Source organism: Salvia splendens, chromosome 18 (assembly GCF_004379255.2).
Source record: "Salvia splendens isolate huo1 chromosome 18, SspV2, whole genome shotgun sequence".
Taxonomy (NCBI): Eukaryota; Viridiplantae; Streptophyta; class Magnoliopsida; order Lamiales; family Lamiaceae; genus Salvia; species Salvia splendens.
The window spans coordinates 9,434,653-9,450,934 of record NC_056049.1 but is presented as its reverse complement, the minus strand read 5'-3'; the positions used below and the strand labels follow the sequence as shown (position 1 = coordinate 9,450,934).

Sequence of the window (16,282 nt, the reverse complement as noted above, 5' to 3'; positions counted from 1 at the left end):
TCATGTACATAGGGGAATAAATATGACAAAAGGGTGGATTTTTTACTGTGGGGCCACGGACACTATGACCCCAAATAGAGGTGATTTTATTAGCATGAATAAAATCACTAAAACCTACATTAAGACCGCTAGTGGGGAATTGATTACAGTTGAAGGGTCGGGGACTATAGAAATTTCTCCCACACTTCGTCTCCAAAATTGTTTATATGTTCCGACTTTGTCTCAGCGGTTGATGTCAATCAGTCATGTAACGAAAGAATTGAATTGCACTCTCTTAATGCATCCTACCTTCTGCATTTTACAGGATATTCGGACGAAGAGGATACTTGGGCGTGGCACTGAACACCGTGGACTTTACTACGTGGACGAGATAGCTCAATATGGTAGTGCTTTGCTGGCTCACGGATCCACGAGACAAGAAATTTGGCTATGACACCGAAGACTAGGACATCCTTCCCCGGGTTACTTTAAACTACTTTTTCCGAACTTTGCTATTCCTTCTGATTTCTTTTGTGAGACTTGTGTTTTGGCAAAAAGCCACCGACAATCATTTAAACTTTCGAATACTCGTATGCGGTCTATTTTTTCGTTAGTTCACTCTGATGTGTGGGGTCTCGCACCTTTTGCCGGGGGGAACGGTTTTCGATACTTTGTTATATTTATTGATGACTGCACACGAATGACTTGGATTTATTTTATGAAACATAAGTCTGAGGTTATGGATAAGTTTATTTTGTTTGTCAAAATGGTTCAAACCCAATTTCATACTTCGATCAAAACACTTCGTTCTGATAATGGGAGGAAATACATTAACAGCCACATGACCAATTTTTTCCAAAACCATGGAATGATTCACCAAACTTCTTGCGCTTATACACCAGAGCAGAATGGGGTAGCTGAACGAAAAAATAGGACAATCCTAGAAATTGCCCGAGCCCTAATGATTGAATCTAAGGTCCCGCAGCATTTCTGGCCTGAAGCCATAGCCACCTCTGTCTACCTAATGAACCGTTTACCCACTAAGATCCTAAACAAAAAACCCCTCTCGATATTCTATCCTCTCTAACCAAAATTCCTCAACATCTAAACCTTCAACCCAAAGTATTTGGTTGTACTGTCTACATTCATATCGCCAAACACGAACGAACCAAACTATCCCCCTGTGCTACCAAGTGTGTCTTTGTCGGGTACGGGGTAAACCAAAAGGGATACCGATGCTTTGACCCACATACCAAGAAAGTCACTACCACCATGAACTGTAACTTCCTAGAAACCGAATTCTTCTATCACACCCACCTTAGTAGTCAGGGGGAGAGTGATCCGGATAGTTCAGTGGACTATCTAAGTTGGGTGGTGCCATTTCCAAACTCTTCGATCGAGGATCCACCAGAACCAGTTGTCACTACCGCCGAGCATGTCTTGCCTTCGGACAGTGAGCCATCATCTCATCCACCCCCTGATCCTCCTTCACCGATATCCGAGGTAATTACTGAACCGAATCTCCATACGGTTGCTACTAATCCAATAAGTGCAGAATCGTCGGAGGAGAATAATATAGTTGACAGTGACACTGGGAGATATGTTCTTCCTCCCCGAAGCACGAGGGGAATTCCACCAAAGAGATATTCACCCGAGAAGATTGGGAAGAAAAGTCGGTATGGAGTGGCGAACTTCGTACAAGGGAACCTGGCAAAGATGGCAAGGGCATTTGAGGCTGCCCTATACGATGAAGAAGAAATTCCACAATCGGCTGAAGAAGCAATGAAGCATAAGCACTGGAGGGAGGCTATGCTCACTGAGATGAAAGCACTAATGAGGAACAATACCTGGACCAAGGACAAACTACCAGAAGGGGGAAGAACTGTTGGGTGCCGTTGGGTGTTCACAATCAAAAGAAGACCGGATGGCACAATAGAGAGGTATAAAGCCAGACTCGTGGCAAAAGGCTACACCCAGACATACGGCGTCGACTATGCTGAAACCTTTTCACCCGTGGCGAAAATTAACACCGTAAGAGTATTGTTCTCGATTGCTGCTAACAAGGAGTGGCCACTTCATCAGTTCGATGTGACGAATGCCTTCCTGCACGGAGAACTGCCAAAGCCAGTATTTATGGAACCTCCACCAGGATTCACCGATGAATTTCAAGCCGGAGAAGTATGTAAGCTGCAAATGACGTTATATGGACTGAAACAGTCCCCGAGGGCTTGGTTTGGAAGATTCACAGAAGTGATGTAAAAGTATGGGTATAAGCAGAGCAACTCAGACCACACACTATTTATCAAGAAGAGGGAAGGTAAAATCACATGCTTAATCATATATGTAGACGATATGATCCTTACCGGAGATGACACAGACGAGATGGCTGAACTGAGAAAGAATTTGTTTAGCGAGTTCGAGATGAAAGATTTGGGACCATTGAAGTATTTCTTGGGAATAGAAGTTCTCAGGTCGAAGAAGGGTATTTTTATTAATCAGAAGAAATATGTGCTGGATCTGCTAGCAGAAGTTGAGATGATAGATTGCAAGCCAGCCGACACTCCAATGATCCAAAATCATGGACTGCAGATAAAGGAAGGAGCTGCGCAGACTGACAGAGGAAAGTATCAGCGATTGGTTGGGAAGCTGATCTATCTGTCGTATACAAGGCCAGACATTGCCTATGCTGTGGGGGTGGTAAGTCAGTTTATGCACGCACCCCAAGAAGAGCACTGGGAGGCAGCTCTCCGTATTGTCCACTACTTGAAGGGGATTGCCGAACACGGACTTCTGTTTGAAAAACATGGGCACTTGCAGATACATGGATTTACTGATGCTGATTGGGCTGGAAACCCAAATGATAGGAAGTCCACCGCTGGGTACTTCACTTTTGTAGGAGGGAACCTTGTAACTTGGAGAAGCAAGAAACAAAAAGTAGTTGCGCTGTCCAGCGCAGAAGCTGAGTTTCGAGGTATTAAGAGTGGACTGACCGAACTGTTGTGGCTACGGAAGCTTATGAAGGAATTAGAGATGTTTTCGTCTCAAACGTGCAAGTTGTTCTGCGATAATAAGGCGGCCATAAGTATTTCAGATAATCCAGTCCAACATGATCGTACTAAACATGTGGAGGTTGATAGACACTTTATCAAAGATAATATTGAAGCAAAGGTAGTCGAGATGCCGTATGTTAAATCCGAGGACCAGTTGGCAGACATATTGACCAAGGCAGTGAGCTCGAAGTTATTCCGCGAGGTATTGTGCAAGTTGAGTATCGGGAATCCCGTTACTTAACTTGAGGGGGAGTGTTGGAGAAGATCTCGGAGGATCAACTCCAAATTACCGAAGATCATGGAATCATTCTAGAATTATACTATACCAAAGTTGGAAGATACCAAATCAGTGTAAATTAGTAGTTTACCTTGTATAGCTTAACCTAGACCTATATGTATGATATTCTGCAATGAAATCGATAATCCCTTCTCCATAGAATCGATCACTTTTATCACAGCCCGATCATGAATCACAGAGTTCTGATTTGCGGCCAGAAATACAGAGGGATTTGTTTCTCTGTTTACAATGACGGTGAGTTGGATACATTTTATTGAGAATATTTAAAACCACCTGATTTAATATATTAATTCAATTTTATGATTTGCTTAAAATATGTCTACTTCTAGATTTTTTGATACATAGCGAATTTTGGGGGATTTAGAAGCATATCTTTTGCGTGTTAAACATATCGCCGGTTGATTCCTTGTTCCTAATACTACTAGTTCTAGTAAATGCTAATTCGCGGATTTCTGAAATCAGATTAAAGGGGGGAGAATATGCACAGAAACAGACCAAGGTGTGAGAGCACTGCAATGATTTCCACCATCCTCACTCTACGGCCCGGCCGCGGACTCGGCCCTTTCTCTCTCGGTAAGCGCCAGTACATGTGTAGCATTTGTGTTTTCAATCGAAAGGACTGGGAATTTATGACAAAGACCTGGGCGTGTACACTCCATTTTACCCTGTAAGTTAAGCTCAACACATATTACTATGACAAGGCAGTCTTTGATGACTGCATTTTGTAGGGATTATCCTTTGTGTTTCCGGTGCCCTCACAGTATGCACAGTTCTGTCATGCCCGTCAAGGTTATTGTTATTATCCTATTTTTATATTATAATATTTTCTTATTTCATGGAGCTCAGTGCACATTTGCTTCGTCTTTAACAGCTGAGGTTCCGCTGGAATTTCCCGACGGAACAACCCCAGTTGCTTGTCGTATCTCTGTTTATGATTCGTCCACAGACAGTAAGGTTGGTGTAGGATCTTCAATGATGAAGGCTTGTGTTCCTCCATTAGCAGCTGGCAGCCTCTACATGGAAGAAGTTGCAGTGAAGGTGATATATTTCCCTTTCATTTTATTTGAAGTGTAAAAATTATGACCATACGTTTTACTTATTATGTGTGAACAACACTAATGCTACTAAGGTGATTTAATTGGACTTGATTAAAATATTCAAACTAATATATGGTTGCTATTTTTGCATTATAGGAGCATAGGTGAGGTCATGAGGGTATTACCTATAGACAATATGATAGAGTAAAGCCAAGAGGGTGGAGAAACAAAGGAATAAAAGAAAAACTAGATATAAAACTGAACATAAAAAGAATAGAGATTGAACTTAAAAGAGTCTTCATACATGCTTATGGTAAATACAGTCCCTAAACCAATATCCCCTAGCCGGTGCTCTTCCATTGAGGAGCTATTTGTAATAACTGCTGACTCCTACACAGATGAAGACTCCTAATCCAACTTTAACTCTAATAGATAAATGCTATCTCTAAAAAACTATTGACTCGTTACTGCAACAAATAACTAAATAAATATAATGCACTAATCAATAATTGTAAATACTAGACCACAATTCCTATCACAATAGATATTGCTTCATGATGGCATCTGGTGTATTGTCTTTACTGCATCATTTCTTCTCCCAAAATTGTGTAATGATTGGTTTTACGACCGCTTGAAATTAATTGCTACTTCAATATGGCATTCATGAAAAGTATACGCAAATGGTATAATATAGCATTACTTAGCTGCCAAATGTGGATGAAAATGCTGATTTGCACAACCTGATCATTTCATTCAGTGGATGGTGGCTTTATGATTCATCATTTTGAACTCACTAAAACCTGCATTTTTCTGTAGTGCTATTGTCTATTGAGTTCTGCACAAATGCACTCATTTTCATATCTTTCTATGTATTGTTGACATCTTAAATACTAGTGTCGGACCACAAGTGTGCCACTCCCATGCAGTTAGAAATGAAATTTGTAATACACTCTTCACATTATTGACCTTTCCTGTCATCTTTGTTGAACAGTTAGGGGAAGAATTGTGGTTTACAGTTGGTGGTCAGCATATATCTTTTGGTGCATCACCTCAGGTACCGAAACTAGACATGGAATTTGCTGATACTGCTATTGTTTGGATCTTCTGTATTATTTGCCAAGTACTATACATGTTCCTGTTCATGCCTTTTATCTTTTAATGAAAGCTGTGCATTTTTCCCAGTATGTTATTTTTATTTTTTATTTTTAGCTTTTAATATTTCTGGAACTTTGACAATAGATTAAATTAATTGAGCTAACTGAGAGATGCCTTTAATTTAAATAAGGGCGAAGGCATAATGTTATTGCTAATTATAATACTCCATAAACTTTCTTCACATTTTATTTCTTAATTGAGTAAAGACTAAAATTGATCCTAAACATGTCTATTTTGCGATTTTGGTCCTAGACATTATGTTTTGAATTATTGCATCCCACACATTTCAACTCGGGCAGAAATCAGTCCATTTTGGACGGCTCTGTCCAAAAGTAACGGTCAACGATTGTTTAGCCGATTTTGACCGGATTAGGGATTTAAATTAGAATTTTTAATTTTTTCAAAAATAATAAAGATTTCATTCATCTCAAAAACGGCAATTCAACCCCAAACAAGCACTAACTGCAAAAGTTCAGCCAGTAAACTCCAAATCTCTCACCAAATTCATCCAGACTCAACACACTAGCCAATTTCACAATCATTGGCATTGAAATGCCCCCAAAAAATCCAACCCCAAAGTGAAAAAAAACCTTTATTGAGCTTCTTCGTTGGCCGCGGAAGGGTGGCCTTCTTCCTTGACAAATTGGGCGTGACTCCGCTGGTGGAGGCGGTGCTGGTGCGGATGAAGGCGCTGGAGGGGGATGAGGCCTTGAGCGCGACGGTGGTGGGATCGTCCTCAATTATCGGGGAGAGGGTGGGGGAGTCGGAGAAGTGGACGTGGGGAGTATTGTGAGACTTGGCCTTCTTCATCGCAGGGAGAATTGGAGATGTGGCGGCGGAATGATGGAAGGAGGAGGAGCATTTGCTGGGGGTAGAGATGGAGGCTGGTGAGACATAAGAGAAAAAGTGATGAATCTGCTCAAGGGAAGCTCGTGCTATTCCTCATTATAGGGGGAGAAGAAGGTATTTTTTGTGTTTTTTTATTTTGCAGAGAATTGCAACCAATAATTTTTTTTGTTTTGCATTTTGTGTGTTTTAATTCATTTGTTTAGTATTTTAGATTAAATAGTTGCTAATAATCTGATTAAAAGCCGTTGACCGTTACTTTTAGACGGAATCGTCCAAAATGGACTGATTTCAGCCCGAGTTGAAATGTTTGGGATCTAATAATTCAAAACGTAATGCCTAGGATGAAAATCGTAAAATGGTCATATGTTTAGGACCAATTTTGGCCTTTACTCTTCTTAATTTTCATTTTGCTTGGACGACAAGGTATAGTTATGATTAACAAATAAATATTGATGTTTCATGTATGATCAGTTGATGATTATTTCATATATAGGATGTCTGGTCTGAATTGGGGGGGCTGCGAGATTCACCGGAAACAGGTATTGCCTAGTACATAGTCTGGTCTCTCTTTCCGGTTAATGAGGTCATTTGCCAATATGTAGTTTCTTTGTCTTTCTGGTTCTCATGACATGGGGCTGATGATTTTGAGCTACATAGGTGGACCAAATGGTAATCCATTCTGCGCCTGATCCGAAACCAAGAACCACCCTCTGTGGTTATTACTTCTACAATTACTTTACACGTGGCTTGGACATTTTATTCGATGGACAGGTCTTGTCTCATATCTTGCAGGAAAACCATACAATCTGACTGCTTGAGTTCATTGATATGACAAATTGATATTGATGGATCTGCAGACTCATGAAATTAAAATGTTTGTTCTGCATACCAACTATCCTGGGCATTCCGATTTCAATTCATACATGAAGTGCAACTTCGTGATACATAGTTCTGACTGTAAGTAGTCTGCACTATCTCTTGTGATCGACCCTAAACTGAATATTTTTTTATTTGTTTTTGTTTTTTTAAAATGCCAGATGATGGGTCATTTCATCAGGATGTGAATAACACCTCTAAATGTGTCATTACGCCTAGCACAAAGTGGGAGCAAGTTAAGGTGTAATGCCCTCTCAGTTGCTAGTCATCGACTTCTATTTGTTAAACAAGTAGTCTTTTAACACAGGGTGTCAATATCTAGCACTTTCTGTATTTTTGTCTTTCCACTAGAGTTTCAAAGGAATAACAGATACATCACTCTGCAGAAAATCCTGGGTGACAGCGGACAAGCTGCCATCCAAACACAAGGGTCCACCAGCAAACTTTTGGGATCTACATTTGTATATGGATACCCAAATGTTGCCTTCGAGGTACAACATTTTTACACTCATTTGTTTCATTCATGACTCATATCTAGAGTCTACTCCTGTTTGTTCTGATCACAGCATAACCCAACGTTCGTTCACAGGTCATGAAAAATGGTTACATTGCAACTGTAACTCTATTCCAGTCTTAGTTCCGTCAAGCGGGTGTACTTCGTGTGAGCTCTCTCCTCAGTGCCTATATTTCAGTCTTATGATAAGTACAGTTCATTATCGCTTCAATGCTTTCTGTGAGCCGCTGGTGTTGTTTGTCAACTCACAGTCGAACTTGCAGTGACGTTTTTGCAGGAACATGGTGCTGCAGAGTAGAATGGTGATCGGGACGTGCTTTCTCTTGTACATGATTTTCAATGCTTGAACACAGATATTCAACCAGTATATTATGGTAGCAGGTGTAAACATGGTTGCCTTTCTGAAAGATGGTATCAATTGCTTATTTCCTCTTTTGTTTTTCGAAGAGTGGGATTGTAGACGGATCAAGAACGAATCTAGGATTAAATACATCATCTGTTAATTATTTACAATAAAACAATGTGTCTCCCTATTTTCCCTATATTTAGTTATATATATTTGCCAAATAGAGTTTTGGAAACTATTGCAAACATTACAACCATGCACTGTTCTTTTGTTGTGAAAATGATTCACGTATTATATTCCATTTCATATTTTGGTTAGTGGAAATGATCATATTATTGAATTAAGTCGAAATTATTTTCCAATAATCCACATGATAAAGCTATCACTCCATGTGTGGGGTGATGTTTGAGCATTGAAAATATATTATATTCCCTTAGTCCCATATAAATAGGCTAATTGAGGATGAGATGAGTTTTATTGCGTAATTGTTAGAATAAGAGATAAGGTGAAAAAAGTGGTTGAAATAATGTAGTGGATGGTGGGACCTATAAATAATAAAGTAAAAAAGAATAAAAATGTTTTCATAAATAGATATGAACTAATTCTATGAGATGGACTAAAAAGGAAATTTGGCTTATTTGTATGAGGCGCATGGAGTTTATAATAATATTTGTCTTATTTTAACCAATCACAGATTTTAAAAAATGTAAATAAAAATTAGCTGAAAACGTGAAATGTAAAAATTATATCTTAAAAAATGTAAATAAAAATTAGCTGAAAACGTGAAATGTAAAACTTATATCTTATAAAATTGTGAAATAGGAGTAATGATGTCAAAGACTTCGCACTTCCGTAGTTATCAAGGAAGAACTTATCTTATTGTGAACTCCATAGAAGTGCCATTACTAAGAGCATCCACAATGGTTGCTCCATCAGGTGGACGATCGGGCGTTATCGTCCTCGGGCGAGATCGGGCATCTATTGCAGGCGCCCGACGCGTCGGGCGATGGCATCGGGCGCCCATTGCTACGCGACGCCCGATCTCGCCCGAGGACGAGTGACGCGTTTTAATTTTTTATTTATTTTTTTAAAAATTTCTCTCTATAAATATACCTTATTTTCACTCATTTCTCACGCAACTCTCACACATTTCTCAACCCTCACACAACTCTTTTTGCTAGTTCTTTAATTTAATGTCTAATTTTTCTATTTATAATGTGTAAACATAAAAAATAATATTAAAATTGAAATGAAAAATGGATAATTGATAGGGCAGACACTAGGGCGAAACGCTGATGTGGCGCATTCATTGTGGATGCTTTAAACCAATATTTAGTAAGCAAAGATAAGGACAATATTGGGTTGTGACTTGTGAACTTTCTTACTCATGTAAGGAAACAAATTGAGTGATTTTATGTTATCTTAGACTCACTACACAGTCTACTACTACACTGCAGTAATGAACTTGTTTGTGAACAATATACTCAACAGAATATAAAAGGCAAATCAGAGACAAAATTAACTTATTTCTCATTACTAAAAGGATATAAGGTTTTAGCATACACGTAGCCCGAAAAAGTGTTTTCAATATATAACCCTAACACATGTTTGGTTAGTTACGAGATGTGTCTTGTTGGTGTAATGTCATGTTTGAAGGAGGACTATTGTGTGCACTAGCCGTGATGGAGGCCTTGTTCAATATGCTGCTGTCTCGCAAGCACGGTAAACTATGTCTTATATTTTTCTCGTAATGTAAGAACATTTTTAACTAAGCACTTATTTGTTAGAGAGCCTTGTGCAGAGCAAGCTGAGGTTCAAGTCAAGAAAGCATGCAATGTTGAATGACATGAAATGGATGAGACAAATGATTCTTTAAGGTTGTGTGGAGCACAAAGTCAAGATGCAAGGAGTGCAATCTGGACCACTGATAAAGGTTGGAGATCTGCCAACAGTTAAACAATGGGACCACTGTACTTGGAGAGACATTGTGGCCAAAGGAATGACAAAGAGGAAGCTTTAGCAGAAATCTGTTTGTTTAGTGTTATGGTTATCAGAGTTTGTTACATTAGTGAAACAATTAGTCATGGCATTCTAGATGCTTCTACCTAGTGGTATAAATATTGTAATGTTGAACCTTATCTCTTATGCAATGAAACAGTGAAAATTCTCTCGATGTCTAAAGCCTCCTTATTCAGTATATCAATGTCTATTGTCATTCTTGGTCACATCTTTCATTTATGGTTTATTTCTTGGTATTTTAAGACAACATTTTGGTCCTCATCGTTGAGCTAGAGATCTTGCTTGACGGTGAACATGCAATCAAGAGAACGTTCGAGGTTGCTCAACAGGTGTGGGCTGAATATACAGCCCGAAACCAATGTCTTATTTGAAGGATATCTGTTGAAACCTAGCATGGTCACCCCCGGAGCCCAAATGCAAAGACAAGGCAACACCGGAGAAGGTAGCCGACCTCACTCTCAAGCTCCTGAAGAGAATCCTACCGGCGGTCGCCAGTAGAAACCAATGAGAGGTTTTCTGAAAATTGAGCCAAGAGAAACCCTAACCCTAGTTTGGTCTTGATCACCAGTTCTTAACCGGAGGACAATCAAGGTCAAGGCCACACTCAACTTGAACACGAAGAACCAGGCCCCAAACCCGTGGGCGTGGCTCATATACACGATGAATTAATATGAGGACTGAGAAATAATGAATTAAACATTCGAGAATGCTCTGCATTTTTATCTCTGTTTCAATGTCTCTTACAATAAAAGATAACTACACAACTAGTGAAGTTGAATAATTACAGAATTAACATGGCGTGAAGCTCTCATTTTATACACTATATTTTACATGGCACTTACACCCGAAAACTGACATTCAGATAGCCACTGATAATTATGGGTGACGATATCCGTCTTACTTTATTGACCGCGTCTGGGGATGAGCAGTTCTTTGCATTACCTGAATACGGGACACGACAGGAAGAAATTCTGAATGTGAAAAGGAAACTAGTGAAATGGCAGTTGATGAGCACGACCAAATACGAGAGCCTAAACCATACAACATACCCTTGGGAACCAAACGAGACTGAGGACAGCCACGCATGTCCGGTCCATGGCCACAGTTGTGACACTTGATGATGTATGCAGGCACTGAAAAGCGAAGAGGAAGTATGTATAGAATCTAGAAAAGTTAACGAGCTACAAGAGTAAGATAAAATTAATTGTTTGGACTCACTGCCGCGTGAAGATGTCTGTTTAGATGCATGCCGCTAAGGGTCTTGTGAACCATTCGTGAAGATTATTTTTGAACCTAATTTGATGAAAAAGACAACGGATCAGTCCACGATGAGCTTGTTTGATAAGAGAAACAGTTAAACGATGTTACCAGCAATATCTTCGCCTCCATAAAATAGGTTTGTCGCGTTAGCATCAGGGCCATGCATATTATTCCCAAACACCTTTTTGCAGAGATCCAAATGGTATCTGCAATTTAAATGCTTACTCAATTTAACGCAACACCAGGAAGAAAAGGAAAACGCGTAGACTTGCCTAGTGTCGACTTTTGACGAACGGATACTATCATTTGCTGGTGCAACTTGAAAATATGCAACTTCTGTATACACTTGGAACCACCACAAGCGAGCAGAAACGATATCGCTAATTTTGGCTCTCTTCAACTGCTGTTGCCCATAAGCCTCAACATCCGCACCAATATAGTCTATGTAATACTCCTTCACATATTTAGCGTATGCTTCCTGAACAAGTAAATATCAGCAGCACAAATGGTGCTTCCGTGATAGAGTTCGAGGAGAACCAAATTAAACCACAACCGTGCAAACTTTCTTGCTAGGAGAATACAATCAGTTGTAGGTACTACTAGAGAAAAAGGAACGGCTTACCACTAAATCTTCGCCAGCTTTCTTTGCTTGAGTAAGAGAATTGCACAGTTCATCTGGATCACCATATTGAATCTGAAAACCGCAAATCATGCTAAAACGGGAGTGGATCCTCTGTTGTGGTATAAAACACAGCAGAGGATGCTGTCTATAAAACGCTGTGCACTCTTCATGAAACACATCAATGAATTGAGGATATGGGAGCCACAAGCCAAGCATTTAATTCTTAAAATTAAAAATTGCAAAATAATCGGAACTGAAAGTACTGCATCTATACTACTACTCTATATTCCATTTTATTTCTAACACCATATGCGCTAAATAATTTCTTCGCCTCTTTCTGGTTCGACTCAACTCTCTGCTCGACAAGACTGGTAATCTCTTGCAACATACCTTTACATTCTGGACCAGCGGATTCACCAACCTGCATAAAAACATCGCCAGACCAAGAAACGGAACGTGTACAACTTTAAAGCAATGTAACAAATCAGATACTAAAGTGATTTAATGAGTTTTCCTTTGACCTGCTGATCAAACTTTGTGAAGTTGTAAACAGCAAGAACAACGCCTGAGCTAGCAAGGCTTCCGCAGGTAAGATGCGGGAACTTAAGGCGGAACCACGCGCTCAGGGCTCCCGCGTACGAGATACCAAAGACGAACCATGGATTGTGTGTTGATTTGTTGAGCTTTGCATTTAAGGACTCCTGATAATACTGCCTGAAAACAGCCAAATCGAACAGCGCTTGTTTCGACGAAAGATATCCCAGATTGTCCATGCTGAATGATCCGAAAGGGTGGCTCTTCCCGTAAGAAACCACAGCTGCTCCAACTTCTTTGCAGGAACCTGTTGAGCTCCCAAGGTGAAGAAACATTTCCACTTTTGATCATATGTTAAAAGGTTGTAAACAGAGCCCTTTTTTTCCTAGTTCTTACCCCTAAATAATCATTAGTAATCCCATTGCAAGAAGATGATTGGGGCATCAGGAGACTGAAACTCATGGAGATATTCATAATAGCGTTGAGGAAATTGGGTGCAGTCTTAGAAACGAATGTTTCCAGTAAAAACACTCTACTTGGAGACATATAGGAAAGTAAGTTAGGTGAAATTGATCTGAAATCTACACACTTGCGATTCCAACTAGGAAAAAACAAAATTGAAGTTGGAGAAGGAAGAGAAGTGATCAATAGTTTGATTAATCCAGTGTTCTTCCTTGGTCAAATAGCAGCTGTGTCGAGGTAGAGGCAGAGGCAACCGCCAAAACCAAAACTAAAATCGCGACGGAGATAGCCGCCGCCAACTTCACCGTCTCTTGTTAGCTTACCTTATTTGCTTGAAATTGGTGCAGACTGCGATAAGAATCCACTGTGAATCGAGTGTTTTTTTCTTACTTCTCTTCTCTTCACATTTTAAATTTAATGGTGTATTTAATTTTATTTTTCATATTTTAATATTGAAAAAATAAGATTAACTATTATATATAGGGTTTTGAGTCCCAATCTAAATAACATAATTTAATAGATTAAAGGCTCTTTTTGATCCTAAATATATGGAGATTTTATGATTTTGGTCCAAAACATTATCTTTTGAATTATTATGTCCCCCACAAATAAAAACGATTCACATTTAGTCCGAATTGGACGGAAATGGTTAAATTTAACAGTCAACGAATATTAACTGAATTTTGACCGGATTAAGTTAATATTAAGTTAAATTACACTGCCGGAGCCGGTCCCCTCTCCTCCGCCGCCATACAGTGTCAACCACCAGCTCAATCTCCCTCCTCTTCCCTTCCACCGCGAAGCGCGTCCGCAGCGCGTCGCAGATCGACACCGGAAAATGCACCCATCCCTGCGCCGCCTCGATTTTCCTGAAACTGACCTCGGCCCTTCGGCTGGAGAGGTTGCGGTTGGTCTTCTTCTTCTTCTTCTTCTTCCTCTTCTTCTTGGATTTGACTTTGACTTGGCCGATGCAGGTGACTTTGGGGGAGGAGGGCTCGGGGTTGTCGAGGCATTTCTTGAGGAGGAAAGGGGACGCCTTGTTAGGGCGGAGGCGGTGGCCGGGGCTGAGGATTGGTTTGAAGAGTTTCATGGAGGAGGAAGATGAGAGGCAGATGAAGAGCTCGCTGTTGTTTTTGCGGAAATGGATCTCTCTCTCCATTTCCTACTACTAATTCTTGTTTGTGAGAATTTAGATAGAGATGAGTGGTGGGGTACCGGTCTCCTCCGGGGACCGGCTCTTACTATCCGACACCGTATGGCGGCGGCGGAGGAGAGGGGACCTGCTCCAGCGGTGGTGGAGGGGAGAGGACCAGCTCCGGCGGCGGAGGAGAGGGGACTGGCTCCGGCAATGTAATTTTTAACTTAATATTAACTTAATCCGGTCAAAATTCAATTAATATTCGTTGACCGTTAAATTTAACCATTTTCGTCCAATTCAGACTAAATGTGACCCGTTTTTATTTGTGAGGTACCGAATAATTCAAAAGATAATGTTTTGAACCAAAATCATAAAATCTCCATATGTTTAGGACCAATAAGGGCCTTTAGTCAATTTAATATTGACATTGTACACATTAGGTTGACATATTATGTTATCTATGTTGACATTAGCTGTTTGGCAAAAACAAATATGAAAATTTAGGAATTTTTTTTTAGATTTTGGCATCGAAACATATGCATGTAAGATCTTGTTGGGATTCTTATAAAATTATCTTTAATTTAATATATGTTAGTGTGAAAAAATAATTTAAATTGAGATAGTTATAATCATTTAAAGTTTTGAGATATTTTTTAAAAGTTAGTTATAATTTAATTTTTATTAATTGACATTAATACCCCTAAGTGATATTTTTTATACACTATATTGATACTCGTAGTTGTATGATCTTATGTCTTGATTTAATGATCCATAGCATATCATTTAGTTGTAGTTAGCAATTTAAGAGCGAGTTAGCAATATAACACACACCCTAATTATGTATTCTTATTATTGGTATTAGGGATGTGTTATAATACTAATTTTTCTTATTGCTAACTCATCAACGTAGTATATTAAAAATGTCAACACATATTTGTGTTTACATTTTAATAAACTGTATTGCCATTTAAATATTAATGTCAATACAATGTATTAAAATATCAACTTAAGTTTATGTTGACATTTCATTATCATGGTATTGACATTTTTAATACACTATGTTGATGAGTTAGCAAGGTGGCAACTTAAGAAAAGTTAGCAATGAATCACACCCCATTGATAGTATATGTTTTTATAAAAGGAAATTTTAGAAAAACTATGAAAACTTTAAAGTGGTCTTAAAAATGACTAACTTTTTGAATTATACGGATATCCCACACTAAAGTTCTTGGCATAAATTTTGCTATGTGGATGCCAAAACATATACTCTCTCCGTCTCCAAAGAATATGCACTTTGGGTTCGACACGAGTTTTAATGTAAAATTGGGAAAGTAAAAGAGAGGTAGAGAGAAAAAGTAATTAAAGTATTGTTAGTGGAGAATGAGCCCCATCTCATTAGAGTGAAAAGAGTTTTCAAAATTGTGGAAAGTGCATGTTCTTGTGGGACGAATGAAGTATATAATAAGTCGAAGCTACATTTGATTTTATATGGAAGATGAAACTGATAATGACATGAATGCTTTAGAATTAGTGTTAGTATTTTATAGGCAAAATTTTATGCCAAAAACTTTAGTGCAAGAAATGCGCATAATTCAAAAAATTGGTAGTAATTTTTAAGATCACTTTTAAGGAAAATACTTGTAGCATACTTTTGTGAAAGTTGATAATTTGCTGACGGCAATTTCCCATTTATAAATCTAAGGATGTCATATTGTAAGTATTTTCTATGGTTTGAAATCGCTAATAGAGCATCTACCTTGGGATGGGACCACTTTTGATAACTATGTCTAGACGTGGCACACTAGCAAAAATGTTGTAAAGCTCATATATTTTGTGTATTAATAAGCTTAAATTTAGGATTCTATATGTTAAGTGCTGACTTATAATCTAATTCATGTACCATAAACAAAGCTAAACATGTGCGCACATTTTATGCTAGTGGCCAAGTTATTTACTTGACAATCGAGTTGGAAGTGTAATTACATGTTGGTAGTCTAATTACATGTTAAGTAAGTCTCACGATCAACTAACTCACTTCACTCACATTTTTATTATAAAACTAATATTTCCTTCGTCCACAAAAAATACAGCACATTTGCCATTTTTAGTTGTCCACAAAAAATAGATAAAAAATGAAAGTTTT

At 38.8% G+C, this 16,282-nt stretch overlaps 1 pseudogene; it reads right to left on the bottom strand.

Annotated features, from left to right (window-relative positions):
- Positions 1-10,808: 10,808 nt before the first annotated feature.
- Positions 10,809-14,160, bottom strand: LOC121776710 (annotated as a pseudogene).
- Positions 14,161-16,282: the final 2,122 nt, after the last annotated feature.